General features: G+C 36.2%; 1 long non-coding RNA gene across 1 annotated transcript in view; it reads left to right on the forward strand.

Annotated features, from left to right (window-relative positions):
* The window catches only part of LOC105543458, a 66,200-nt gene that overhangs the window by 708 nt on the left and 38,466 nt on the right, over positions 1-27,026 (forward strand). Inside the window, exon 2 of the long non-coding RNA XR_001006621.1 lies at positions 4,211-4,354. This is a non-coding gene — a long non-coding RNA (uncharacterized LOC105543458). The remainder of the gene's footprint in view (positions 1-4,210; positions 4,355-27,026) is intronic.

The raw sequence follows: 27,026 nt of genomic DNA on the forward strand, positions 1-27,026 counted from the left end.
TCCTGTTTCTTCTTCTTTTCTTGATTGATACCAGACCTACTAGTTTTTCCCCTCTTTCCCCAGTATGGTTCTGCACCTTAGGTTTCAGCTTGTCTTAGGCACCCACAGTTTTAGCTATCCCATTCCACCTGTCAAACCATGTATCTGTTTTTTGATTTGGAGCTCTGTTAGGACAAACAAAACCAAACCTCATCATATTCATGTACTATTCATTGCAATCTCAGCTTTCTTGTTACATTCTTCTTGTAATTGAAGACAAAAATGAATTTTTATGCTATTTGCTTCTGTCAGTTTGTTTCCTAGATTATCCTGAAGAATAAATAGGAATTACGAAAGTTTCTAGTGCAGGGCATGGTATATTTAGAAGGCATTCAGTAAGGTTTATTTCAACACAATTGTCCTGAATTTTTAATTCAATGGAATGTGATTTTTATTTTATTAGCATTCCTCCTTTTGTAAAAAGCACTGTAGTGGGGCCTGACATGAATACTCATCAGTAAGAAAGGTTTCCTACCTCAAGTTTAGAAAATTTCACACCACAAATCATTGTAATAAATGTTAAAGATATTTTCTCACTGCTATGAGTGTTATATATAATAAGATATCAAAACTACTTTTAACATTTTCAGGTAGAGCATGTAAAATGTATCCCTTCATCTCTAGGACTTATTTGTACCTTGATGATACAGGTTTTCATTAAAAATGTCCTGAGTTAATGTTTCTCCTATACAGTGGCATCATCATGGGGTCCCTGAGCACTGCAGGAAAGTTTGCCCTACACTAAATGACCTTAAACTACTGTATTTTTTAAATTTTCAATCCCCATTTTTAATTAAATTCTGAAATATCTCTTCTCATTCTTCCATGAGTTCTGGTATCAGCCCCTATTCTTCCTTGAAGTTCCTTAGGTACCTAAACAACAGATAATCCCTTTATTAGAATGATGACTAATACTCAAGAGAAGTTTTGGTTAGGGATAGTGGTTAGAGTTTGCTCAGGACTGGTTCATATGGCTCTGGAGCCTGTTCAGTGCACAACTGCAGAAAGTGCTATGCATATCAAGGTTATTCTTACCACCCTTAGACTTGAGGTATATGGAAGAACTCCACTATGAATTCAAATACAGGATTTTTTTGGAAGTAAAAAGAAAAAAAACACAACTGTTGTAGCTGTTTTGACTGAGAAATTGTGTATTTAGTAGTCAGGAATGTAGGCTTTAGAACCAGAAAGACTTGGTTAAGTGTGAGTTCCTCTGCTTACTGGCAGAGAGACCATGGGCAATCACTTCAGCTCTAAGGCTCAGGTTTGTTAAAATAGACATCATTATGGTATCTACATAACAAGTCACTCCAGAATTTAGTGGCTAAAAATTTTATCTGCCGTGATTCTGTAGGCTGGGCAGTCCTAGCTTGCAGTCTCTGGCATTTACAGTCAGATGTCAAACTGGGGCTGTAGTTAATATCAGCCTCTAATAGATGTTATATTGATGGCAGTTGAGGCTGGCTGATCTCTAGATGCTCAGTTGGAGCTATTTATCAGAGTGCCTACACTTGGGCTTTCCCTCTGATTTGGGTTTCTTATACCATGGTGTTTGGGTTTTGTCAGGGAGAACTTGGAGGTAGAATGGGAAAAAAGGGAGCTATTCCAAGCAAAACAGGAGGAAGCTACAAAACTTCATATGACCTAGCCTCTGCAGTCCCAGAAGTGATTTCCATCACATCTCATTGGGCCAAAAAAGCCACTAAGACAGCCCAGATTCAAGAGAAAAATGAGTCCACCTCTTAATTGAAGGTGTAGTGAAGACTTTGTGGCCATCTGTAGTTTACCACACACTGCCTCATTGTTTTTAATTTTTAGATTTTTGGATGTGTGTATATTAGCACAAGCATCAAAAAGCAAGCCTTGTAGTCCCACCAGCCCAGTCTTGCATTTGTGCATGAATAATCTCATACCTTATTTTTTAAGAAAATTGTGGCAAAATATATATAACATATTTGTCATTTTAACCACTTTAAATATACAGTTCACTGCAGTTATGCACATTCACATTATTGTGCGAACATCACCACCACCCATCATCATAACTTTTCTATCTTCCCAAACTGAAACTCATTAAACAACAATCCCCCATGCTCTCCTCCCTTCAGCTCCTGGCAACCACCATTCTGCTTTTTGACTCTATGATTTTGACCACTCTAGGTACTCATATAAGTGGAAGCATAACAATATTTGTCATTTTATGTCTGAATTTTTTAACTTAGCATAATATCTTCAAGGTTCATCCATGTTGTAGCATGTATTTAGAATTTAATTCCTTTTTAAGTCTGAATAATATTCCACTGCATATATATTCCACATTTTGTTTATCAATTCTTTCTTTATATTATTTTTTTGTGTATTTTTAATTGTGATTAAAAACACATAACATAAAAGTTACCATTTTAATTATGTATTTCCATTCATTTTTAGTTTTCAGTTAATGCACAATAATTGTACATATTCATGGGATACAGAGTGATATATCAATACAGGTATACAATGTGTAATGATCAAAGCAGGCTAATTAGCATATACCTTCACTGCAAACATTTATCATTTCTTTGTGTTGCAAACATTCAAAATCCTCCCTTTTAGCTTCTTGAAAATATACAATAAACTATCGTTAACTGTATTCACCCTACCATTAACAGATGAATGAATAAAGAAAATGTGGAACATATACACAAAATATGTATACAAAAGGATGAAATTCTGTCATTGGAGGCAATATGGATGAACCTGGAGGACATTATATTAAGTGAAATAATTCAGGCACAGAAAGATAAACACTGTATGTTTTCACTCTTATGTGGGAGCTGAAAAAATTTTTGAGCCCATTTTTAAGTGTACAGTTCAGTAGTATTAACCATATTCACGTTGTTCAGCAAATCTCTAGAACTTTTTCATTGCAAAACTGATACTCTATATCCATTGAACAAGAGCTCCCCATTTTCTCCTACCCTAGCCCTGGAAACCACAGTTCTACATCCTGTTTCTGAGTTTGACTGCATTAAATACCTCAAAGAAGTAGCTTCATACACTTTGTCTTTTTGTGACTGACTTATTTCACTTAGTTCGAAGTCTTCAAGGTTTTAAGGCTGAATAATATTCCGTTGCCTGTGTATATCACATTATCTATTCATCCATCAATGGGCATTTGGGTTGCTTCCACGTTTTGGTTATTGTGAATAATGCTGGAATAAACATGAGAGTGAAAATATCATATTGAGATCTTGTTTTCATCTTTTGGTATATATATGCAGAAGTGGGATTGCTGAATCATACATAATTCTATTTTTAATTTTTTGAGGAGCCACCATACTCTCTTCCATAGCAGTTACACTGTTTTACATTGTCAACAGTGTATAAAGGCTCCAATTTCTCCACATCCTCACCCTCATTTATTTCTTGTGAGGTAATGTTTGTAATCCAGATAGAACAGTGCTTGGCAGGCAGTAAACACTCTATAAATGTTAGCTGTTATTATTTGATTGTTCAGAGACCTCTTTTCCTTCCTGCTTCTCAGTTATTTCTAGATAGTTGAAGTTATAAGGGCTGAATTCTTAGCATATGATATTTCTGAAGTTCACTTTCAAAGTGCCCTAATTTTTCCCAAGTTACATAAGAAAATTCTGTGAAAGGATGTTGTATGTAGGTGTATGCATAGAGAATTGCAATTTCAAAACCAACACATCGTGGTAGATTAAGAAAAAACAAAAACAAAAGCCTGCATTGAAGACTTTTACACTTTCATAAGCATGAACTCTGAGTGAACATTAAGCAATATTAAACATTAAGGACATTACCGTTCATTTTTAATTTGTGCCGTACTACACAAGATCATGTTTATGTGATGAGGAAGTGAAAAGGTTAAGAGTGAAACAGGAAATTCAACAAGCTTATTTTTTTAAAATTACCCTTAAGTGTTATGGTTTGAATGTGTTCCCCAAAGTTCATGTGTTGGAAACTCATATGGTTGGGGTCTGTGTCCCCACCAAAATCTCATGTCAAATTGTAATTCTCAGTGTTAGAGGAGGGGCATGGTGGGAGGTGATTCGATCGTGGGGGCAGACTTCCCCCTTGCTCTTCTTATGAAAGTGAGTGAGTTCTTATGAGATTTGGTTGTTTGAAATCATGTAGTACTTCCTCCTTCACTTGCTGTCTCCCGCAGGCCACGTGAAGATGTTCTTGCTTCCCTGTCACCTTCCACCATGATTGTAAGTTTCCTGAGGCCTCCCCAGAAGCAGAAGCCTGTACAGCCCACAGAACTATGACCTGATTAAATCTCTTTTCTTTATAAATTACCCAGTCTCAGGTATGTCTTTATGGCAGTGTGAGAATGGACTAATACAGAAACTTAATGCCTAATGCAATAGTGTTGAGAGGTGGAACTTTTAAAAGATGATTAGGTCATGAGAGCCCTCCCTCATGAATATATCAATGCTGTTATCAGAGGAGTAGGTTCCTGATAAAAGAAGGAGTTTGGAGATTGGCCCTTTCTCTCTCAGGAAATGGGGAGGTATTAGTCACAGGGTACAAACTTGTTTATACAAGATTAGAGATCTAACAACACTGTAGAATGTATTTACAAAATTTGTTAAGAGAATAGATCTTATGTGTTCTACTCACACGTAACATAATGAAGAGACAGGAAGAAACTTTTGGAGGTGATGAATAGGTTTATGGCATAGATTGTGGTAATAGTTTCACAGGTATATATTTATCTTCAGACTCATCAAGTTTTATATATTAAATATATGCAATTTTTGTATGTCAATCATACTTCAATAAAGTGGTTTGTTTTTTTTTTTTTTTAGAAAAAACTTTCAATGTCTCTTTTTTGCTTAAACTGAGGCTTAAATAATGTATATATAACTTGTTTATCAGACTTCCCAGGTACAGTATGCATTGGTTTCAGCCTACCTTTTCAATCTTATTTCCCTTCACACATAACATATTTTAGCTGAGCATAGGACTCACTGCTTCCCCTCATATACCTGATGAGTCTCCAGCCCTAGGTGAGTGAACAGTTTGCTCCCCTGTAGGCAGAAGGTGGATCAACCTTATTCAGCTATTGCAAGGGAAGAAAAGGAAGTTGCTGGTGAGCTGGGCCCATCTAGGTAAGTATAATAGTGGGATGGAAACTGATGGTCCTTATGTTCCACAAGTAACTAGGAGAAAACAATTGTGCTTCTTTTAGAAGCTGGTTGTATTTTGAGCCTCACATGGTTCATTCATTCATTCAGCAAGTATTTTCTGAGGGCTTGCTCTAGGGCCAGACACTGTTAGGTACAAAAGAACAATTGTGATGAGAAGTAGATAGGTTTCTGTGGGCAGTTTGGTTGAGGAGTTGGGGGACAGAAATCAAATAACCATACTAATAGACCAGTTTTTCAAAAATAAACAGATGGGAGTAGATACATAGTTAAGTTTTGTCCAATAAAGGAATTAATGAATAAATGAATACATATAATACCCTCGATTTTTCCTTTTAAGCATTTCAATGGTTTAATAAACCAAACCTTCCTAAATATTTAAATAAAACTCATAACTCTATTAAACATACAAATATGGCAAATGACAACTTCTCAAACAGCCAGTAATCTTTAGTCTTAATAAAATTCTCATCTCTTCAACTTAATATTCTAAGTTTAAGCCAATACTTGATTAAAAATTTAAAATTTCAATCATAAGACTCATCTAATTCCTTAACATGCTATAGTTTTTGAAAATATGACATTTTACATATTAATTATTCATATACTGTTTCTTGGTGCCTAGTAATAATAGGTGTGATTTGATCCTCATTTCTTTGCTTAAATTTTACCTTTTGGCATAGACATTTAATCATATAAGAAAAGCTTCTATTTCCCATGTCTGGGGACCACAGTTGCATACTGATTGCGGGGAATGTTTGGCTGGCCTCCAGGATTCTCTTCTTCCCATTCCCAACCCCTGCCCACCCCCCCTTTTTTTTTTAGCATGAGCTGTAAGGACATGAGACTAGAGTGGCTGCAGCTATTTTTCTTATCTGGTAGATAGAGTTTGTATGGGAGATGATGAAACCAGCATTTAATAAAATCCAGAGACAAGCAGAGGGCAGAGATGGAGACTGAGACTTCTGACAATACCTGAGTCCATGGATAAAGCTGTGCCTGAATTACGACCCACCCTGAATCCTCCTAATTGCATGAGTCTACACATTTCTTGCTTGACCTAAGCTGTTTCATTTAGATTTTCATCTCTCTTAACTGAAAGTATTCTGACATATTTCATAGGCCGTGTTAGCCATTGTCGTCCTCCATTATTCCAAATCTTCAGAAAACATTTGTTCCCCTAAATAGCCTTGAAAGTGCTTGAGGAGTGAAGTAAGATAGCAGGTGTGCAGTGGCTGTGGAGTCATCTGCACCAAAGTGGGGAGTGAGGCAGCAGCATCCAAAGATGAAATGAGGTGCTGATGGAGAACTTTGCAAAATTAAAGATACAGAGCACATAGTTACCATAAGGACATAGAGGTCCTGGGATTCTCTGCAATTGGAAGGACACCAGTCTTCCTGTGGTTTGTGGAATGGAAGATCAAGTCATGTCATTTGGATATAAAAGTGTGGGCACCAGAAGGCTAAGATCTCTAGGTGACATTTTTATGCTTTCTACCAAGATAAAAAGTTTCTGCTCCTGACAATACCAAAACTTATTATAGCAAAAACAGGCAAAACAGTTTACTGCAGTAAGGACAGCAGTATAGCAAGGGATTGAGCTTGGGGCAGGCCTGAGAACAATCTTAGACTCAAAGATAGTATATAGAAAGTATAGTGTTGAAGCATCTGTTGTTTGCTTGACCTGCATTTATTTCTCCTCTGGCAATAGTTCTTCAATATTCCTTTGGGGAACAACTCTTTATCCCCTTCTAGTTCATACAGTAATACCAACTTATCTCTGGCTCCTGTAGGACCTTATAATTTGCTCCATTTCAATGAGAGTTAAACATGCTTGTAGCTATGACTGGTTCAAGAATTTTTATTCCAACTAGTGTAATAAGACTCAAACCTTTCGTTAGAAGACTTCTTAGAAAAGGAAGGCGCTGTTCTACTGACGACATTATAACTGTAAGCTGCCAGGGTCTACCACTGCGGATAGAGGTGGCGTGGGGTGGGGAAAGTCTGCCTAAGAATAAAAACCACACTGGAGAAAGTAGGGATGGATCCAAGAACTGGAGAAAGAAATTTCCAGCAGAAGTTTTGGAGACCCTGAATCCGGCTGTTACTAAATTCAGATTCACCTGGAGTTTTCAGGCAGAAGAACCATAATATCTCCCATTCCCCTATTCCCCCATCCCCTGCTTTTTTTTTTTTCTTGTAAAATCTGGGGAGCCTGATCCTTACTGGAGGTGGTAGGTAGTAGGCAAAGGATGTTACTCTTCCAAAGTTCAATGAACTACATATGGTTTGCCCACTAGAGGGTGTAGCTCACTTTGCATTAGGAGCAAGGAATGGTCAGAGTTGTAATGCTGGGAGGCATTTACTGTCAAAGAGATCTGTTGAAATGTTGCAAGGTCTCAGCCATAGGGTTCACATTCCTGAAAGGGGCCCTGTCTCAGAAGGACTTGGAGAGTGGTCAGATGACCAAGGCATGACTACAGGCGTAGAAAATAGAGTAGGATGAAGGACTTCATCTTAAGAACCATGAAGCTATTTTTTGTCTTAAAAAGAAAAAGCCATAAAAAAGAATGAGACCTTGACATTTGCAACAGCGTGGGTGGAACTGGAGGTCATTATGTTAAGTGGAATACACCAGGCACAGAAAGACAAATTATGCATGTTCTCACTCATTTGTGGTAGCTAAAAATTAAAACAATTGAAGTCATGGAGTTAGAGTGGAATGATGTTTACCAGAGGTAGTGGGGGTAGGGAAGGGGGGATGGTTAATGGATACAAAAATATAATTAGATAGCATGAGTAAGCTCTAGTATTGATAGCATAGCAGAGTGACTACAGTCGACAATAATTCATTGTACATCTAAAAATAACTAGATAATTGGGTTGTTTGTAACACAAAGAAAGGATAAATGCTTGAGGTGATGGATATCCCATTTACCCCGATATTATTATGCACTGTATGCCTGTATCAAAATGTCTAATGTACCTCATAAATACATATACTCACTATGTACCCACAAAAAGTAGAACTTTTTAAAAAGATTATGTGCAGGAATAGCAAATAGGTTTTATATTCCATGTCAAATCTGGTGACAAGGCATGCCTGGATTACTATGTTGATAAAGATTTTGAGGCCAGATCCAGCTCAGTGGCATGTACTGTTTGATTACTGATATCTGATGTGGGCATGGGGAGAAGCAGGATGGTTAGATGTGATAGACATGTGACATCTATGGTGAGATGTTTCTCAATAGGAGCACTATTAGCATCCTGGATGGGTTAGTTTTTCCCTATGCAGGACAGTCATTGTGACAAGTAAAAATTAAGTCCCCACATACTTTAAATACCCTTTATGGGAATGGTGCTGCTCTATTAGAAAATCATTAGGTTAAGCCAAGAGTGACTTGATTGGTTTAGATTTGCCTGAGGATTTAACTAGAGCTTCTTAAATTCTTCAAGACTAAAAAATGAGGATTTTTTTTTTTCTGGATCCTGAGACCAGACTGAGCTTGCTATCTGTAGGGAATAGGGACTGAGAATGGGGAGGGGAATGAAGAGTTTCTATTGAAGGGAAGAAGATACTTATGGTGACAGGAAGCCAGGTAGAACCTGACAGTAGGTGATTAATATGTCATCCCTGGTTAAGAAAAGCATAGGGGGAACCTCAGCTGTGGGAAAAGGAGGTATCTTGTTAAACATCAGAGTCATTTGGAGTGCCCTCATCCTACCATTTTCATTATTGTTGGGTGTTTCTTTTGCCAGGATGTTGTCTTTATATAACAGTTCTCAGGGAGTTGCCCTCTACTCTGTACCTTTGAATCCTCTGAATAAGATCAGCCACCGTAAGTTATTTTTGGAATGAGATAACATATGACTCAATGAATAAATATATACATGAATAAAATATTTCCTACCCCTTAATTTAAGAGTTCATGACCATCTGTTTTCATTTTCTTCATGCCCCTGTGAATTCCTGTGGAGAAGGGAGGAAAGGGGCAACAGGAATGATATTATTGCTGCCTTCAAGTTTTGCCTTTGTCATACTCTTCCAGCCAAAGACCACCAGGAACACACCTATAGTTGAACAAATTGGGCTTATGATTCATTGCAGCTTATGAGAACACACACCCCTGGGAGCCATAAGGCATGTCAGTAAGAGGGTATTAGAAAGGTCTTATTGTAGGATTTGAGATGTTAGGTTAATTCGGCAAAAGATTTAAGGAAAAGAGGCTTTGCTTTGGTTTGAATGCCCTGAGAAAGTGGGAGTAATTATTTAGAAGGAAGGAAGAGTAGCTTAAGGCTAAAGTTGTAATTGGTGAAGAAGCAGCAGTCACATTAGTCTAGATAAGTCGATATTTGGTGTTTTGTGACTTTGATAATGTTCATGTTTTGCCTGTGTTTAGACATGATTTTTAAGTGGTATTATCTTAGTCTTGATTTCTCATAGTCACAGAGTAGCTTTGTCAGATGTAAACATTCTGTGAAATTGTTTATCTCAAATGGAGAACATGAAGGCCCAGATGTAAGTAGGAGGCTAACCTGTTACAATGCTAAGGCAAGCTTCTGCATGCCATGGGTTGTTTTACTCCTTTTCACATTTTGTCATATTGTTTAATAATCTTTTGTTTTATTGCTCCCTCACTGGACTGTAAAGTGCATGAGTGCACAAACCTGTTTTGATGACCGCTGAAGACTAAGTCTAGCCAAGTCTCCCAATCTCATATGTACTTAAAGAGTATTTACTGAGTAAATGACAGAATTGTCCAATTAGCTGATTAGACTGTGAATTGCCCAATGTCAGGGATTACTTCCTATTCAACTCTGTATTTCTGGAACGAAACAGTTCTGATATATGTAATTAAATATGTCTCAAGTCAAAGAGGAACTCTGTAAAATAAGATTTATTGCTTTTCTTTGAAAAATAAGGTAATATAATGAATTCTACTTTATGAATGAGAGATGATGCTTGATTCAAATGGTTTCATTCATGAAAAACAGAAAAATCACTTCATATTCAAGATGCAGGGGCCTTTCTGCATTTTCCATGGTATTGAATGTTGAGAGTAAGATTGAAAGCTCTAAGAGAAATTGATATAAATATTTAGAAACCATTAATATGAAATATAATCTTTCTTGTCCAGCCTAGTTGCATATTATCATCTCTATATTATACAATAATTTTTTGAAAGGGGAGAGAATGAGCTCAAGAGGCGGAGGCTGCAGTGAGCCAAGATCACGCCAGTGAACTCCAGCCTGGGTAACAGAGTGAGGATAGATAGATAGATAGATAGATAGATAGATAGATAGATAGATGGGTAACAGAGTGAGGATAGATAGATAGATAGATAGATAGATAGATAGATAGATAGATAGATAGATGGGTAACAGAGTGAGGATAGATAGATAGATAGATAGATAGACAGATAGATAGATAGATAGATAGATAGATAGATAGATAGATAGATGGATGGATGGATGGATGGAGAGAGAACTTGATTTGTAAACTCCTGGCTTACAAATAGCCCATAGCTACAAAGATTTGCCTCTCCCCTCATTATGCACTTTCACCCTGGAGACGCTTCTGATTTGTAATCATGGCAAAACATTATTAGAGCTTTTAACAAATGTGTAAACCTGTATGTTAAAAAGTAGAGGATGAGGAAATCAATGAATTGATAAGGTACCTTGGGAAAATCTTTTCTTTTCTCTGAATCGGAATTACCTTGTTGATAAAATGACTATAATGATGGTTACCTACTGAGATAAGCTCTTTTGAGCCTATTTGGATATGCTGTATGAACTTCAAGAATACTTATTATTGAGACAAAGACCATAATACAGGAAGCATACTCATTATTGAGGCAAAGACCATAATGGTTAAGAACAGGATAAACTCAGGAGTATGGAAAACAAAAATGAAAAATATCTGTCTTCTTCAGCAGAAATGTAGTAACAATACCAATCAAAATACTAAATTTTATACTAAGTTATAGTCAGTGAAATTTTGCGTGCATATTTCATGCAAAAGTGGCCTATTTTTTTTTAAACATGGTCTCACTGTCAGCTGGAGTGCAATGGCGCAATCTCGGCCCACTGCAACCACTGCCTCTCAGGTTCAAGCAATTCTCCTGCCCCAGCCTCCCAAGTAGCTGGGATTACAGGCACCTGCCACCACGCCTGGCTATTTTTTTTTTTTTTTTGTATTTTTGTTAGAGACGGGGTTCCATCCTGTTGGCCAGGCTGATCTCGAACTCCTGGCCTCAAGTGATCCTCTCATAAAGTGGCCCATTTAAAGAAAATTTAACAATAGCCCCATAGGAACTACTGTGAAGTGGTAAGAAATATTATTCATCTTCCATAAGTGCTTCGTATTTGACATTAGGCAAGGCAGTCAACTTTGGAGTACTTGTTTTGAATACTGAATGAGATAATTTATATGTGGTGCCAAGGGCAGTGCTTGGTATGTAATAAGCACTAAATTGAAATCAGGCCTATTTATAGGTTTTCAAAAGATCCCTCATTATTTGTTCTCTTAAATATTTTATGTTTCTGAGTATATACAATAAATACTTTTTTTAAAAGTTTAATCATACTATATGCATCATTTGATATATTTTGCAAACTTAATGTTAGGTCATGATTATTTTTTGAAAAGTTAATAGGTGATGTCTAGTGAGGTTTTTTAAAAAAATCATATAGAGCTAAAAAGGGATGAGCCTGTAGGCAAAAAGCCAGAGAGCTTTGGTGTACTAAAGTGGATCAACCTTTGACTTCTCCAAGATGCAGAAACACAGTACCAGGTAGAACCCGAGCTGGGGCTTGAAGGATGGAGGGAGGCACATGTACAGTTAGTGTAAAGATATGCTTGTCACCCTCACTTTATTATGAACATGACCTGGCCACACATTTGGAATGCCTTGATAAACTTAGAAGAAAGCAACTTCAGGCTAACAGAGATAAGTATAAAAGTGGAGGAGCCAGATGATTATTATGCATAAACTCCTTCTGAAATAGTGGGCATGGGAAGCAAAATAGATTTCTCAACTGACCTGGAATAAGAAGAAGCTGAGCAGTAGGGTGGAGGTGTAGTAAACATCAGAGAATCATGGATAAGGATATTTAAGTGGCAGGACAACAATGGAAAAAGAAGATCTTATGTGAGAAAACTGTACTTCCCTCAAGTACCACTATTGTGTCTGGAGATGCTAAGAACTAGTTGGAAAGTGGAAACTTTGGAAAATATTGGCTTTCATGCAAATAAAGTTAGCGGGCATTAGAACATTGATATTTCTAGCATTACCATAGACAGTGACACAATTTCGTTTACTAACTCTTTTCCAGAAAGTATTAATTATAGATGCACTATAATTATGGATTATATTATTAGAAACTAATTATATATTATTAGATTTTTTTTTTTTGTATTTTACCCTTAGAACTATTGTGCAGAACATGTCTATACATTATTCTTTGGCAATACCTTTAATACTTTTTGAGGATAGTACCCAGAATAGCTAAACAATCTGCAAATGAGCGAAGTTTAAGAATGCATACTTCTTGACTTCAAAGCTTACTATGAAAATCTAAATAATCAAGAGAGTGTGGTATTGGCATAAAGATAGACATATAGACCAATAGAACAAAATTGAAAGTTCAAAAATAAATCCTTATATTTATGGTCAGTTGATTTTCAGTGAGGGTTATAAAACAATTAAATGAGGAAAGATAAATATTTTCAACAAACAGTGCTGGGATAATTGTGTATCTACATACCAAACAATACAGCTGAATTCCCTGCCTCACACCATATACAAATCTAACTCAATATGAGTCAAAGACCTGAATGTAACAGTTAAAATTTAAAATGTTTGGAAGAAAACAGAGATCTTTGTGATCTTGGATTAAGCAATGTTTTCTTAGATATGACGCCAAAAACACAAGCAGCAATAGATAAATTGTACTTTATGAAATTAAAATCTCCTGCACATCAAAGGACACTATTAATAAAGTGAAAAGAAAACCCACATAATGAGAGAAAATATCTGTAAATCAACATCCATTAAGGAGCTAGTATCCAGAATATATAAAAATCTCTTACCGCTCAACAATAAGAAGGTAAATAATCTGAGTAAAAAGTGAGCAAAGGATTTGAATAGACATTTCTTAAAAGAAGATACACAAATGGCTAATAAGCCTATGAAAATATATATAACATTAAATCTTTTGGGAAATGAAAATCATAACCATGGTTTTCATGATTAAGATACCACCTCACACCTATTAGGATGGTTATCATTAAAAAGATGAGCAATAACACGTGTTGGTAAAGATGTGGAGAAATTAGAACTCTCATACTTTTACTGGGATTGTAAAATTCTGCAGCTGATTGAAAAACAGTTTGGTTGTTCCTCAGTTAAAGTTATCATATGCCCCAGCAATTTAACTCATAGGTTTATACCCAAGATAAATAAAAGCATATGTTCACACAAAACCTAGTAAATGAATGTTCATAGCAACATTATTCATGCTAGCCAAAAGTGGAAACAACCCCATGTCCATTAATGGATGAATGGATAAATGAAATGTGATATATCTATACAATGAAATATTCAGCCATAAAAAGGCACAAATAACTGATGCATCCTACAACATGGATGAATTTTGAAAATCTATACCAAGTGAAGGAAGACAAAAAAGGCCACATGTTATATTATTCCATTTATATGAATTGTCCATAATAGGCAAATCTATAAAGACAAAAAGTAGACTAGTGATTTCCAGGTACTGGGGTGGGGGAGATGACAGAGGGGTAGAGATTTCTTTTTAATGAAAATTTTTCTGAAATTAAACAGCAGTGATAGTTGTACAACTCTCTTGTATATATTAAGGACCACTGAGTTATATAGTTTAAGAGAGTACATTTATTATTTATCCTATTAAAATTTAAATCCTAAGAATACATTTTTAGCACTGAGAAGTTATTTTTTATTTCCCTGAATCCTTGGGATTGCAGAGAAGGGTAAGACAGTAGATTTGGAGAAAGGATGAAATGTGGTTAGCTAATAATACATTTGGGAGAAGTAGCAGCAATCATCCATGCAGTTTCTATTCCCTCTATGGAATCCCTATGTATGCCATAGAATTATGACCACAACATGAAGGCCTATCAGATGAGGTTTTGATATCATTTGGAAGACACTGCTATACTGGCTAAAGCTGACTATGGTATAGGTTATGTGATCTGAGTGAGTTGGGAAATGTGGAAAGAGCACTAGGGGCTGAGTACAAACGTGTGTTTATGATAGAGTGATCAACCATTCTGGTTTGTCTGTGACTGTCTTATTTTAGTATGCAAAGTCTCATGTCCCAGGAAAACCCTTAGTCCAGGGAAGACTGAAATTGTTGGTCCCCTAGTTAGTAGCAATAAAGGTCACTCATCTGTTATTTACTAAGGGCTTGCTATGTGACAGGGATTATGCTAAGCTCTCTTGATGCATTATCTTTTTCAATCCTCATAGCCAACTTCTGAGATAATGACTGAGGTTATGTTTTCTGCCCTAAGTCACATAAGTTTAAGCAGAAGAGCTGAGGTCCCAATCTAGTTCTATAGGATCAGAATCTTCATTCTTAAACACACATTCCATTCAGAGAGTTTGAGCCAAAATAAGTAGTGAATTTTTCTTAAAAAAAATTACCTCTAAAGGGTGATTTAGGTTTGCAAATGTGTTTTATATCCACTATCGCATTCATTCTGCCCAAGAACCCTTTGAGTTATTCATTCATTCAAAATGTACTTATTAAGGTCTTACTTGGTGCAGATACTGTGTTAAGTGCTAGGAATTAATCAGAAACCTGCGTTTTGACTTCATGGAGCTTATGTTGGGTGATAGACCAAAAATAAAGAAACAGAAAATTAAAATATATGATCATTATGACAAGTATTACAAAGGAAATATAAATAGATTAACATAAAAATATCAGAAGTGAATATGTTTTAGATAGAATGGTCAGGAAATCCATCTGTGGGAAGATATATTTAGACTGAAACCCAAATAATGAAGAAGAATTAGTCCTGTGAAGAGCATGGGAAAACATTGTTGTAGGAGAAGAGAGATTGCCCAAAGTTTCTGAAGCAGGAAAGAGCTTTGTAGGTTTGAAAATATCGAAAAAGAAGAGTAAATGTGGATGGAGCATATGTAGCAAGTGAAGCACTAAATATCATTCCAGATTTATAGATGAGAACTTGAGGTTTGGAAGCGTTATGAGACTTCCAAATATCACTCAAACACAGGAACAGGATTCAACCCAAGGGCTTCTGACCTCGAGTGCTGAAACCTATTACTTTAGTCTTATCTTGAAAAAAGTAATGTTTCTTAACAGCTATGATTTACATTTTAGGAAAAGAACTTTTTTTTTCCATGGAATCCCGTATTGAAATTATTGTTTAAAATAGATAAAGGGAAGCTTCTAAAGTGGGAGATGAAATTTGAAGTCCCATTTATTTACTCCCTGTCCCCCTATTCCCTCAGGGTCAGACAGTGGAACTGAGATTTCAATGACTTTCTTTTTTTTCTTTTTAGTTTACAAAATCACATTTTGAGGAATTCACAAACATTTTGCAAAACAGTAAATAGTTGATTGCAGTCAGTTACATATTAAATTCTCAAAAGAGGGTTCTGTTTTCGGTTTCATGTTTTCATTTACGTATTAATGAAACAGTACACTCGGGAATTAGGATAAATAATGTTATTAGAAGCACATAATGGGCTGACTCTTATGGAGCATATGTGTTTCTGTTTTGTAAACTTCTTTTGATAATGACTGCACTGAAGGACTTAAAACAAAACTCACAGGTCAAACTTTGTATCCTGCAATTATCTCTTAATGGCTTCTAATGTAAGTGTTCTGGTGTTCTACTTTATGTAGAGAGGAGATAATGATAAATTATCTTTCAAACCTCAAACATCAAAACTATATTTTCTTAAATTCAGCAGCCAGAGCCTTTGAGGTTGCTGGAGTTTCTATCTTGCGGGGCAACCTAGTCTATACAGCCAGATCCTTGGTTGTGTAATGCATATCTGTAATTTGTTAGAAAAAAAAAGAAACCATTCTGAGAAATGAGAAAAATGACTATAACTACTGTCTGGGAATTACTGTAAGCACTGTCCAGGTTCCTCTGGAATCATTTTGGTTCATCAAATTCCCCCTTTTAATTGTGGTGCCTGGAAAAGGATGCGTTTTGTGGTCCCACTCTAGCATCGAGTGTACTTTAGTCCTCTGGGGATTAGGATTCTGGAATAATAAGAAGCTAGCAGGTTTATGTTTTCCTAAATCTTCCCATTTTATTTTCCTTTGTTTCAGTATCACCAGAGTTGGAGGACCTTGAATATTAAAATCATTTTTCTATTGATGGGAGGAGGCTTGGAAAGTTTGTAATTATTATATAACGAGATTAGGAATGAGCTGCCACAGTCTCCTACTCCAGTAATTCAGATTACAGTGTGTCCGTTTATCCAGTATATCAGGCTATAAGACTTCACTGCCTCTCATCACAGCAGTGTTTCCTGAACTTCAGTAACTTGGTTTGTGATTCCTTCCAAATTCATGTGTCATTTTTCTTTACAAATATTTTACTTTAAATTGGCTCACTTTTTAAATTTACCTACCAATCTTAGATTTGTCCTAAATGTGAATGTCCATGATATCTTGGGTTTGAAGTTGTAAACGTATTTTTTCTAACAGATGAAAGAACAGCTGTAATTATTGAAATGAAAGTGATTCATTGGCATATTAACTAAAATTATTATTAATGCTATCAGAAGGTACTCAACTCACTCTTTGGAGAAACAGTGTATGTCTCTTATCTCCTCTTTCAGTGATTTAACCTGCATGATATAGACTTGGAAAGATTTTACCAAAGACTAGATGCTTTACTGGGCTTTTAAGAGATGCAAATGACTTTTAAAATTGAATATATATATGGAAAGAAGGATGTTTAATTAGAGGGAGTTGTATGCACCAAGACACAAAACTGGAATAGCATGAACTCCAGAATAGTTTAACTATTAAGGAAGTTATACTTTTAGGTAGAAAGAGGCTGGATTAAGTTGGGGGGTATTGTAAAACATGCAAAAAATGTATCCTGAGAATACTTAGAGTCATTGTTTTAAATAAGAAGAAGTCTCAATCAGATTTGTGTTTTAGAAAGTCCATTCTCAAGGTTATAGAGATTAGAGCAGGGGTTAGCAAACTATTTCTGTTAAGAGCCAGGTAGTAAATGTTTTATAATTTTTAGGTCATTTGGCCTCTATGGCAACAACCCAACTCTGTACCAGCTTGAAAATGGCCATAGATAATATATAAACAAAGTGTGCCCGTGTTCCAAGAAAACTCTATTTTCAAAAACAGGTGGCAATAATTTGCCAACTCCTGAATCAGACTAAATGCAAAGAAACCACCAGATGGTATCTAGAAGCACTAGATGCATATCACAACAATATGGGCAAGTAACGAGGAGGACTTAACCTAGGCAAAAGTATTAAAGTTAGAAAGAGGAAATAAAATACATTAAAAAACAAAAATTAGGAGCTTGAATTGCCAGTGGTATCTAAGGGAATGCAGGAGCAGTAAGAGTCAGAGATGAGTCCTGATTTTCTCAGGACCTGTTTTGACAGAGGTATTTAAATTGAACCATATGAAATTGCCATTATGTAGACTCAAAACAGTCAGATATTGGCAGTTTTATATGTTCAACCTTATGGAAGTTCTGTAAGACTAAGATTAGAAAAATTATTCTTAGGCAGAAAGTGGAAAACTTACCTTAAAAGGACTGTCACCAAAAATATCTGAAATAAAAATGCTTGGAATAAAATATTAAATAAAATAATGCAGTGTTGAAATGTGTATAGCTAACTATCCCATTAAGTAATCACAGATAAATTAATAACCATGAGAGTCATGAAAAAATAAGTGGCTTCTTCACACAAACCGTTTATCTGGCCATGTCTTCTGGTTCCCAAACACTATTTCCTTCTTCTTCTTAATGTCCTACTGGGACATCTAATGTCTTACCTGGAAATTCAAACTTATCCTGTTCCTAGGTTTAATGTTGACCTTAGGCGGGGGATATTTAAACTCAAGCATCATCCTCTGAGGCTCAGCAGTACCATCCATTGCTGAGCTGTTCGAACATCATGTAGTCTTATTTTAGAGAAAGGTTTCATTCTTCATAGTCATCTTGGTCATTTGCTGACAGAAATCTTAGATACCTGCGATTGTTTTCAGATTATTGCATCTCGAATGTACCCTTTTTCTAAATTCAACCGGCATACAAGGAAGCCTCTTTTGCTGGGGACCTCTGTGTCAGATCCATTTACCCAAACTATTGACACTGTATTTCACCTTCATATTTTATGTTTTACTTGAGAGCCTTGACTTCTTTCAGCTACTGCAGCTGAGCTTTCTCCTTGACTCCTCATTCTACCTGCACCATTCAGCTAGCAGATTCAGTCTTACATGGGCTTACCTTATTGGTGCCATTTTGTTGGAGTTAATTAGAAAAAGTTGAGTCCTCTCTTGGAATTTGATAACATCTGGTGGTGTCCTAATAGTACACCCTGTAAAACACTGACACTGCTTTGCATAGAATGCATTTCTGTGTACAGGCTAACATAACAAAATACCAGTGTGTGTGAAGAGTATGATGGGAAATAATTAGGAAAAAGAGGGAGCAGAGCCAAAATTGATTATGAATTCAGAAGTCCAAATTATTAGTCAGATATTGAGTACAACTTTCATAGATCATTCCTTAAAATATTTAAATTCTGAAGCTATCTTTGGCAGAATTCTTGGAATATTAAAAACTGGATTAAACCACTGATAGTTTACTCTATTTAAGATAGATAATTTTTCATCTCTGAGGAAAGTCTCAAAGTTTCAAAAATTACAACATCTAGAAAGAAGTTATTGTGAGCTTGTTACTTCCCCTGGAATATCAAATGTTTATTCTTTCCCCAAGTTTCTTTAACAAATGCTTACATGAAAAATAGCCAGTAGCCGAGATAACCAGGAAGAATGTTTCCGTCTTTTCCATAAGGAACAAAGTGATTCATCCACCTGAGTATTTTCAGTCCAGAGTTTTCTAGCAAATTCCTAAAGGCTGAGTTCTCTTGCTGAATCGAAGACTATGGTTCTATTGTGAGAACCTCAGACCCCATTATGAAGTCACTTGGCAAGTGATCTATTTACATGTGGCACTTAGGGCAAAGTCACCAGTTGACTTAGTCTGCTCTGTGTTGCTATAACTGAATACCTGAGGTTGGGTTTATAAGTTTATAAAGAAAGAGGTTTATTTAGCTGGCAGTTCTACAGGTTGGCAAGTTTAAGAGGCATGTGCTGGCATCTGCTCGACTGCTGGTGAGAACCTCAGTCTGTTCACTCATGGTGGAAAATGGAAGGAGAGTGAACTTGTGCAAAGGGATTACATGTTGAAGGAGAGAGCAAATGAGAGAAGTTGAGGAAGTCAGACTTCTAAATAACTAGCTTGAGGGAACTAATCCATTCCCAGGATATCTAGAATTCATCCATTCCTGAGGGAGGGCATTCATCTATTAATAAGGTATCCGCTCTAATGACCCAAACATTTCCCATTAGGCCATACCTCCCAATACCACCACAAAGGGGGTCAAATTTGAACATGAATTTTGGTGGGAACAAATCACATCAATACCATAGCATCAGGCCATCAAAGACCAAGAAGGCTTCCAGGGGAAAATATTTCATCCTTAACAGGCTGTAGAGCTGTGGTATGACAGCATGATTTAACATTGTTTTGTTTGATGGTTTATTATTCAGTTCCATGGAAGTGCATTCTGCTTTTTCTTGCAAGAAACAAATGTGAAAAAGATTAACTTAGTATGAGTAATTCTGGGGAAGGTTTTCAAAATTTGCATGTTTGCCTTCTAATTCTGCTCTAGCAATCTCAAGATTCCTATTTGGTAGATCCAGAGAATGACTCAGACTGTGTATATATATGTATAGTCCTCCCTCAGTATCTGTAGGGAATTGGTTCTAGTACCCTGTAAATAACCAAAATCTGTGGATGCTCAAGTCTTTATATAAAGTGGGATAGTATTTGCATATAACCTTCACACATCCTCCTGTATATTTTAAATCATCTCTACAAGGTAGATTTGAACTTCATGAGTCCACTTATATGCAGGGTTTTTTCCCCAAAAATACAGTCAGCTCTCCATTTCTACAGATTCCATATCTGCAGTCAAACTTCAACTGAAAGTATAGTATACAAGTCCTACTTGATATATACAGGTTCCACAGGACCAACTGTGAAACTTGAGTTTGAGCAGATTTTGGTATATACAGGTGTCCTTGAATCCCGAAGAATAATGAGGGATGACTATACTTATATATAATACAATGTAAATGCTGTGTAAGTATTTGTCATGTTGAATTTTTTATTTGTACTTTTTCAATTGTTGTATTGTTGTTTTTGTGGTCTTCTAAAAGAATATTTGGTGTACAGTTAGTTGAACCCTGGGATCTGGAGGACTGCTTGTGTGTGTGTGTGTGTGAATATGTATATGTGTATATATACATACACACACATATATATGTATGTATGTATGTATGTATGTATGTATTTGAATTGAGTAAGGAGATTCTGATTCACCTCTAATAAAGAAATGATAGATTAGGGGACCACAATTTTACACTAAAGAACTAATTTTCTAGATCTTTTTATCCCTTATTCCCTAAAGGCATTTGTTCTGTCAGAGCAAACTCTTTTTCCCTTGTTATCGTACTCATTCCTACCTCCCTAGATGTAGCACCTACTATCTTGTATTTAACATAAAACATATTGAATAAATAAAAAGAGTATCCATGGAAACTCAAGGCCATTATGTACGATTTTTGGTGTAATACCTGGCCTAACAAGGCAAGGACCTGGAGATCTTATAAAATCAGTGATTCTTTTTTTTGTTGTTGTTAAGTTCTAGGGTACATGTGCACAACATGCAGGTTTGTTACATATGTATACATGTGCCATGGTGGTGTGCTGCACCCATCAACTTGTCAGCACCCATCAACTCATCATTTACATCAGGTGTAACTCCCAATGCCATCCCTTCCCCCTCCCCACTTCCCACAATAGGCCCCAGTGTGTGATGTTCCCCTTCCCGTGTCCAAGTGATCTCGTTCAGTTCCCACCTATGAGTGAGAACGTGCGGTGTTTGGTTTTCTATTCTTGCAAGTTTGCTGAGAATGATGGTTTCCAGCTGCATCCATGTCCCTACAAAGGACACGAACTCATCCTTTTTTTATGGCTGCATAGTATTCCACAGTGTATATGTGCCACATTTTCTTAATCCAGTCTGTCACTGATGGACATTTGAGTTGATTCCAAGTCTTTGCTATTGTGAATAGTGCCGCAATAAACATACGTGTGCACGTGTCTTTATAGCAGCATGGAAAATCAGTGATTCTATACTGAAGATTGTGTTGTGACCAGATGCTGTGGGGCTTAGTTCATATTGTTACCAAATCAAAGACATGAGAAAATGAGGTCTAACTCTTAAGGAAGTAAGTCTTAAAAAAATGAATGATTTTCAGATTTCCTAGGGATACCAGGTTCCTCTCAAAGTGCTGGTGTAACTGCACCAGACCAATTTGGCTCAGCTTTTATGTAACAAAGTTGTGAGCTGTTTTTCAGTTGCTATGAATCCCCAGGTTGAAGTGAGCATGTCCATATGAACCAAGGGTGCAACCATAAGCAGAACCTAAGTGCTTGGGCTGAGGAGTGGGAATTTAATTAAAAAGTGAACACTGCATGGAAGGATCCAGGATCCATCAGATCATTGCCTACTGGCATCACCTCATTGCAAGATGTAATCAGATCACACCTCATTACCCTATACTTAAAAAACTCAACCCAGCCCCCAGCTTGGTGAGACAGATTTGATCATTTTTCTTCTGTCCTCTTGCCAGTTAAGTCGCAATAAACCTTTCTTGCTGCGAAATCCTGGCACTTTGGTGTTTGGCTTTCTGTTGCACATGGGCAAAGGGATCCAGTTTGGTTCATTAATAGGAGAGTTTGAATAACAAAAATGAAGTATCTTAGAACAGAAAATTCTAAGAAATTTTCTGTTCTAAGATAAAAAGAAAGATTGAGCCAAAAGGCCTGGGCTCTCTTTCTGTGTCTGTCAGTACTTAGTAGAATGTTAAATTCTGCCTCATTTTGGGGCATGTTTTCTTACCTGTGAAATAAATAACTATCCCAAAGGATCCTAAGGGTTTTTTAAAAAAATTCTAAGGCATAATGTCTAGACCAGTTAGGAAAATGCTCTCTTGTCAAACCAAATTTGGGGTAGTTCCAAATGCTACACTTGGGGTGAAGCTCTAGGGAGATCAAGATGTTGATGGATCTGGATACCAAGTCTCATGAATGGATAAAAGAACTGGGATAATTTACTATGGAGAGGTAAAGATTTAGGAAGACATGAGGTGTCTTTCAGCTCCTTTGGGCCTTCAAGTAGAATAAAAAGCTCATTTTTGGTCTCCAGACACAGATTAGGACAAATAGCTAACATTTACATTATTTCTCATAAAAACTCTGTCAGTAGGTACTATTAATATAAGTATCTCCAATACGCAGATGAGAAGATTGAGGCAAAAATGGTTAAATTGTTCCCTCAAGGCCACAGTGATAACAAGTGTTACCGGTGGAATTCAAACCTAGGAAATCTGACTCCAGAGCTTGCCAACTTTACTATATTATTTAGCATTTTGGTTCAACATAAAGAGTTTGTTGAATATAAGGACTATTCTATTTATCATTGCATCTTGGGCTCTTAGCCCAATGCCTGACACATTATATGGGTTAAAAGATTAAGTGAATAAGCAATTATCTCAAACTCCTGGCCTCAAGCAATCCTCCCACCTACCCTTTCAAGTAGCTGAGATTATAGGCGCAAGCCACGGTGTCTTGAAGGAACGATTTTCTGAACACTCAAGATGCCTAACAATGAAAACAAGCTGCCTTATGGAGGCCTTAATACCTCGTCTTCAGGGCTGTTGAGACAGAAGCAGAAGGTGAATGATGATCTCTCAAACATGGGGAATAAGATTTCTTTATGAGTGAGAAGTTGAAGGAGAAGATGTTTACATAGTCTTTTTTTAGACGCTGTGATTCTGTGATTCAATGATTTCTCAATAGTCATAGAAATGAATTTCCAAAATTCCCTCCAGCTGAAAAGTATACTCACCCATCTGTGAGATGACAGTATCTCTAAACTTTGTGGACAGAAGGTATTTAAGGGACTGCTGTTGCCTTGGGAAGAGTAATGACAATGGTGGAAGGGAGATATACACTGAAGACAGAGGCAGAGGCAAAGGCAAAGGCAAAGACAAAGGGACAGGAGTCAAGTGCTACTCTCTTGCGTTGAGGTGACCAAGGTGGTAAGGTGGATTCAAAAGAGATGACCTGGTAATGTCAGCCAAATCCCTATACTCACATTATATTCAAGCAAGAGATTTCATGTTGATTATTAAATTACCTTTTAGGAATTCAAGGTGGTAAAACACATACTAGAAATACTGTGTCTCTCAGTATCCATGGGGAATTGGTTCCAGGATTCCCCACAGATACCAAAATCACAGATTACCAAGTCCCTTATATAAAATGGTATAATAATTGCATATAATCTATACACATCTTCCCATATACTTTAAAACATCTCTAGATTACTTATAATACCTAATACATTGTAAATGCAATGTAAATATTATACTATATTGTTGAAGGAATAAAAACAAAAGAATCGTACATGTTTAGTACAGATACGATCATCTTTTATTTTTCCAAATATTTTTGATATGCAATTGATTGAATCCATGGATGTGGAACCCATGGATATAAAGGGCCAACTATATTTGCTGACCTATGAGAAGGCTTCATATAGAAAAAGAATGGTTAGAACCAGAAAACAGATATAGGGATACATAACCTCAAATCCCTCAGGAATACCCCCTATTCTGCTGATCTGGAGAGCTTCTTCAAATCAACAGCCATCACAAATGTAGATTCACTTTCATAAAATAACTAATGAAAATGTCTTTCAATGTGTTATAGGGTCCATAGTAATCAGTTTTATCCAAATACTACCTGTGTTCCTGTATCACCTAATGGTTTAGCAAGCATATTCTAATAACAATGCCAACAATAACAACAACATAAACAACATCACGTACATAATTTGAAATTGTTATAGTTTCTAGGTACTTTCCTTCCATATCTGTTAATCTTCATAATAGTTTTGAAAAGTAAGTATCACTAATACCACTTTTACATCTATGCAAGAGAGTCTCCTTTGCCCTAGACCCCTGTTTTAAAGACCTGTTTTAAAGGCCTCCCTCCAGGTCTTCTCCATCCATGCCTCTCTCCAAAGGGCTTGGAGCTTGTAGGTCAAGGACATCTGCCCAGCGCAAAACTTTTAATCCCCTTCTTGTTTATACTTTGGAATCCTAAACTTTTGAATTCACTTCCTAAGCAAACTTTAACCTGCTTACAGGGCCTATGTGAACTTCTTCTTCAGGTCATCTCCCTCAAGGCAGACTACATTTCTGATATGCACCTTCTTTACTACAAAGTATGACCTAAGGGTGAATATTTGCAGTAGTTTGGATGAAGATTGGACATGCAGGCTTTGGTATGCAGGACCATGTTCACACTGCTCTTATGAGGCATAACAGAACTGGGTTGGATAGAGACCAGTGGCAGACCAGGAGAGAGACTGATGCTCTGTGGCTAACTTCTCTCATGCTGCTAGATTCCCACAGGAAATTCTTAAGGAATTTGAGAATCTTAAGTTTGAGTCTGAGCTTTCATGTTGTAATGAAGATATATTTGCCAAGATATAAGAATAGAATTGTATTTAAACATGTGTAAGCTATAAATTTTAAATAGTTTCTAAATACATTGTAGATATAGAATGCAAGAACTTCCATTTTAATTCTTGCCTGGAGCCCAGCACCTGTTAGGGATGGAACTGGGTATTACTGTCACTAAAAGTGTGTTAAAAATTCTGAGATAAATAACAAGTAACTTACTTATGATTATAAAGTGAGATTAAAATTTTTTTAAATGCTCTATTGAAATATGATTGACATAAATATCTGTATATATTTAGCGATAGAATTTAGTGTATTTGAAGATAAGTATATACTTCTGAAACCATCATAACAATTAATGCAATAAATTTATCCAGTATCTCCAAAAATTTCCTTCTGTCTCCTTTTACTGTGTGCTTTGTTTTCTTTTGTTTTTCCTTTTCTGGTAAAAGCACTTAAAATAAAAATCTATCCTCTTAGCAAAATTTTAAACATAAAATACAGTATTGTTAACCACAGGCCCTGTATTGTAGGGTAGATCTTTAAAACTGGAACTTTGTACCCTTTGATCAACATCTCCTCATTTCCTTCTCCTTCCATTCCCTGACAACAACCATTATACTCTCTGCTTCTATGAGTTTGACTATTTTAGTTTCTACATGTAAGTGAGATCATGTGATATTTTGTGTTTCTGTGTCTGGCTTATTTTAATTAGCACAATGTCTGCCAGATCATCCATGTTATTGCAAATGGCAGCATTTCCTTCTTTTCTAAAAGACTCAATGATATTTCATTATACATGTGGTATGTAGCACATTTAAAAAAATCATTCATTTATCAATGTCTAATAGAACAGAGTAGAGAGCCCAGAAATAAACCCACACATATATAGTCAGTTGATCTTTGACAAGGATGACAAGGATACACAATGGGGAAAAGATAATGCCCTCAATAAACGATGTAGGGAAAATTATATATCAACATGCAAAGAATAGAATTGGACCCTTATGTCACACCATGTACACAAGTCAATTTGAAATAGATTAAAAAGTTAAATGTTAGACAGAACGATAAAACTCTTAGAAGAAAACATAGGGAAATAGCTTATAGCCATTGGATTAGGCAATGATTGATTGGAAATGGTACTAAAAGCACAGATAACAAAAAGGAAAATAGACAAGTGGAATGAAATAAAATTAAAAGACTGCTACATGGCAAAGGAAACAACAAATTTAAAGGTGACCTACATGATAGGAAAAAAATATTTGCATACTATATATCTAATAAGGAATAAATTCCAAAATATGTGAGAAACTCCTATAACTCAATAGCAAAAAACCTAATAACCTGTTTAAAGATGGGAAAAATAACCTGAATAGGCATTTTTTTCCAAAGAGAAACAACTGGCCCACGGGTATATGAAAAGGTACTCAACATAACTAATTATCAGAGAAATACAAATCAAAACCACAATGAGATATCATCTCACACCTGTTAGGATGGCTATTATCAGTAAAAAAAAAAAAAAAAGAAAAGATAAGTGTTAGAAAGGATGTGCAAAAGTTGGAACTTTTGTATGTGGTTAGTGGGAATGGAAATTGGTGCATCTGCTTTAGGGGATTTCTCAAAAAATTAAAAATAGGAGTACTATTTGATCTAGCTATCTCACTTCTGGATATATAACTAAAGAAACTGAAATCTGGATCTCAGAGGTATATCTACACTCCCATGTTCATTGCAGTATTATTTGCAATAGCCAAGATATGAAAACTACCTAGCTTTTATTTTTTAGTAGTCCTGCCTTACTTCTGGAGACCTCATCTTATTAAATACCCTAATAACATTTTTTTTTGCCTGTGGAGAAATCAAGTGACAGTTATACTCTCAGGGTTTTTTTTTTTTTTTTTTTTGTTTGTTTGTTTGTTT

The sequence above is a fragment of the Mandrillus leucophaeus genome, unplaced genomic scaffold (genome assembly GCF_000951045.1).
Source record: "Mandrillus leucophaeus isolate KB7577 unplaced genomic scaffold, Mleu.le_1.0 Scaffold282, whole genome shotgun sequence".
NCBI classification, from domain to species: Eukaryota; Metazoa; Chordata; class Mammalia; order Primates; family Cercopithecidae; genus Mandrillus; species Mandrillus leucophaeus.